Below are 4,048 nucleotides of genomic sequence, written 5' to 3'. Positions count from 1 at the left end.
GAATATATATATCATATATATATTTATATAAATAAATATATATATATATAAATATATGTATATATATTTATATATATATATATTATTATATCCTGTATTATTCCAGCCCATTATTAGAGATAGTAGCCACCTCTTATTTTGGTTTTCTTTCATTATTAGTGCTCAGAAAATTAAATATATCTACATATTTAGTCAAAATCAATTACATTATTTTATCTTATTCATAGCATAAATGTTCACAAAGATTACTAAAAAGAGATTGAATTAGACTACAGCAAATTGGCAAACTTTACCTTGTATCTGTTTCCACCGTGTTTGTTTGGGGCGTTCTTCAACATATCAGCAATACTTGTCTCAACATCTCTTTCAGTTGCATTAGTGTGGGTGTTGATACAGGCTTCTGGAAAGTTATAAGAATTAATTAATATATATAATTATAATTCTTTTTGTCAGGAGACAAGAAGCCACAGAGTAATAACATTGTTGGCTTTTATTTAGGTGTTCCCCTGTTCTCCAGTCTTCCTCCGTCCCCTCGTCCCCTTTGTCCTCCCCAGCATTCTCCATTCCCCTGTCCCCTCGTCCTCCCCACCATTACCCTCTCCTCTGTTCCCTCGTCTTCCCCACCATCCCCCCTCTCGTCCTCCCCACCATTCTAAACTACCTCATCCCATGCATTCCATGATGGTCTGATGCTTCCATCTGAAAATTGGGAACATCAAAAGATCTGACTTTCCCAATTTTCTGATGGGAACATCAAATGATATGATATTCCCATCACTGAAAAATAAAAACAGATAAAAAAAATGATATGAAAAAATAGAAAATAAAATATACTCATGAAATGAACAGAATGGTTAACAACGCAGCTCAATTGCAATGCAATGTCACAATAACATTTAATAACAATAACATTTAAATATACTTTAAGATATAATCTAGAAGAAAATAAGGATATTGAAACGGTTCATGAACTCTATTTCAATAAAGGACACTATGGGGAACTTTGAAAAATAGTTATTGAGTATAATTAGACAGACTTGTTGCTAGGCAGAGGAGTAATGAGATATATGACAAATTTTGCAAAATATACAATGAAGGTACACAAACATTCATACCCAAACAAAGCAAAATGCTAGGTAAGAACAAAGCATTTGGCCCGTAGGAGAAAGGAGATACCCACAAGACTAGAATACAAGTCATTAACAAGCATGCAAGTATAATACATAATACATGCAGACATATATAATCCAAAAAAATGTCAAATTTACGTACTTATTATTACATTACAAATATCCAAGGGTTTGAAGACACGTTTCCTCTTGCGCCCAACGAGTGAATACTGAGACCAGACCCCATAGGTCCCTATCCTCCTCATCATTCGTCTCACTGTGTCTCCACAGCTTGCACCGCCCATTTAAGACAGCGTCTGGACCTGTTAAAATAATGCATAAGCTGTAAGGTAATAGAGAATAATATATATCTTTCAATCTCAACATTAGATTTTCTAATTTCCAACTGTATTAAATAAATAGCATTAAAATATTTTCCTTCTTAACTATTACAAAAATCAACGAATTTGAGTAACTTTTGCTTTTGTTTTATTTGTACCTTAAACATAACACTGAACAATCAATTATGTGCCACCCCACCTTCCTTCATCTGCAAAAAAACTAATCAAAAGACATATGTACAAGGCTAAAAAAATTCAGCAACACTTACCATACTCAGGCTAAAAGAATTAAGCAACACTTACCATACTCTTTTTATATTCACTGTTAACTTTTAGCTCATGTGACAGACTTTCCACCTGCTCAACAGTTTCAAGTGGGGATGGAAGAATGTCTTCCAGGATTGGTATATCTCCATGTGTTTTTGACATATGGGTTTCCGTCATTTTGACAATATTCAGGATATCCCCTGATAAAAATGTCAATTTTGATAATTCCTTCATTATGTATTCCATTTTTTCTGTTACTGCAAAAAAATAATTCATCAACAGCATTGTGTGTAACACCATTCTTGTTTACCCACTGAATTAATAAATTCTGTGGGTAAACAAGTGAATGATGATTATCATGGTCATCATTCTCCTCCTCACTTTGAGAATTAGATAATACATCATGAATATCAGTAAGATTCATGTGTAAATCATCAATTTCAGAGCCTAATCCATACTCTTGATTTGACTCGGCTTCAAAAGAACTAATGTCATTGTCTGACGACTCAATCTCTGAACTTGATGCTGCCTCAGTAAGATTAATGGGTTCACTAGTGTGTACAGCTGTATTTGGATGCATTTTGTGTATACGTTTTAGCCTTCTTGATACTTGCATCCATCTGTTGTTGTATTGGAGTCGCTTTTTTCGCTTATACTCGTACATTCTGTTAAAGAGTGTCAAATTTCTACATTAGACTACCATATTACCTATATTATTGTTAATAATGTATTGACAGATGCAATATGTATTAAAATTCTAAAAATAAGTCATTCATTATATACAATGTGTGATAATTAAAGCTGGTGCATATAACATCCTTGTCAGGCACATGCAAAAGTGAACACTTCCAGAATTGGAGACATGCAGAAATGTAACATATGGAAATAGAGGCATGCCAAAACAAAGACATGCATAAATTCAAATTCTTATCGAAATAATTTCTAGTGATTATTATATAAATTATTCCATCAGTACTAGATCAAATATTCAATACCATCCTCCCATTGGAAAGAGTAATCATGTCCTGTTGGACATTAATTATATGTTGAGATATAATCTAAAAGAAAATAGGGACATTGAAATTGTTGTTAAACTCTATTTCAATAAAGGACACTATAGGGAACCTAGAACCCTGTATTACAAGTGTAAGTGATAATTTTGGAAAATTTAATTAAAGCTAATTGTGTAGGACACCTGGAGATATGGTGCCCATATCTAAAGAATCACATCAACTGGTAAAGGTATAGACTTGCCAATAAGTGGCTCCCAGGTTAGAGGCATAAAATGCCAAAACTAGATGGTAGAATAAAAAGAAGATATTGTAAAAGGTAACCAAACAAAGATGCCACAGAAATATTAGAAAATTAACTTTCGCAAGCAGCGTGGTAGACATGGTTGGAACAAGTTAGGTGAGAGGGTGGTGGAGGCCAAAACCATAATCATAATCATCTGTATCAAACCTTATTACAGGTAAAACCAGTAGGCAGTCTACTGTATTTTATCAAACCGTTATTAGTATAATATATCTCGTAATAATTTTGCAAAAATAATGGCATTTACTATTTTTAAAAGATTATTAGCAAATTTACAGAAATGGTGCATTCGGAAGACAAAACCAATTTTTCACTTTTGACAATTGAGCACCTGCTACATCCAGATTCTAGGGAGGAAAGGAAGGACGATCTTACTGGATCCCATAGCCTCTCCGAGGCACAAACCAGGCTTTTACATAACCCCCCCCCCCTGCACCCGAGCTTTTTAAAATAGTAAATGCCATTATTTTTGCAAAATTATTACGAGATCTATTATACTAATAACGGTAAATAAATAATAAATAGTAAATAAATCAATACTTACTAAATTTTGTCTATTATGTAGCAAAGAAGCAGGTCTACGGAAGGCTTTTCTGTTGAGTTCGAAGCCCAGATTACTCGTGGTCTCTGAAATAAGTTAAGATTATAAGTATAAAATTTATAAAACCAAATAATAAATCCGGTATTGCTCAATTTCAGATGCAGACGTACTGAATGATATATCAGACTGTCAGCATGGTATTCGATCTGGAAGGTCCAGTGTAACGAATTTGCTCAGTTTCTATGATCGAGCCACAGAGATCTATAAAGAATTCTGATCAAGAAAGAGATCTAGGGGTGGTTTTAGATAGAAAACTATAACCTGAGGATCATATTAAGAACATTCTGCGAGGGGGCCTATGCTACACTTTTTAACTTTAGAATTGCTTTTAAATACATAGGTCAAAAAGTTTTAAAAGTTTTTTAAACCTCTCGTGTATCATGAGTGTGTTAAAGCTTCAGATGGTGCATTCAGAT

The 4,048-nt window shown here is 33.5% G+C and overlaps 1 long non-coding RNA gene across 1 annotated transcript in view; it reads right to left on the bottom strand.

Moving 5' to 3' along the window:
- Window positions 1–2,343, bottom strand: part of LOC138365925 (uncharacterized) — a 2,577-nt gene extending 234 nt beyond the window's left edge. The window contains exons 1-2 of the long non-coding RNA XR_011229073.1: window positions 1,273–2,343; window positions 294–400 (exon numbers count right to left, since the gene is read on the bottom strand). This is a non-coding gene — a long non-coding RNA (uncharacterized lncRNA). The remainder of the gene's footprint in view (window positions 1–293; window positions 401–1,272) is intronic.
- Between the last annotated feature and the right edge of the window lie 1,705 nt (window positions 2,344–4,048).

The sequence above is a fragment of the Procambarus clarkii genome, chromosome 18 (genome assembly GCF_040958095.1).
Source record: "Procambarus clarkii isolate CNS0578487 chromosome 18, FALCON_Pclarkii_2.0, whole genome shotgun sequence".
Taxonomy (NCBI): domain Eukaryota; kingdom Metazoa; phylum Arthropoda; class Malacostraca; order Decapoda; family Cambaridae; genus Procambarus; species Procambarus clarkii.
The sequence above is the reverse complement of the archived record's forward strand: the minus strand, read 5'-3'. Positions and strand labels throughout refer to the sequence as shown.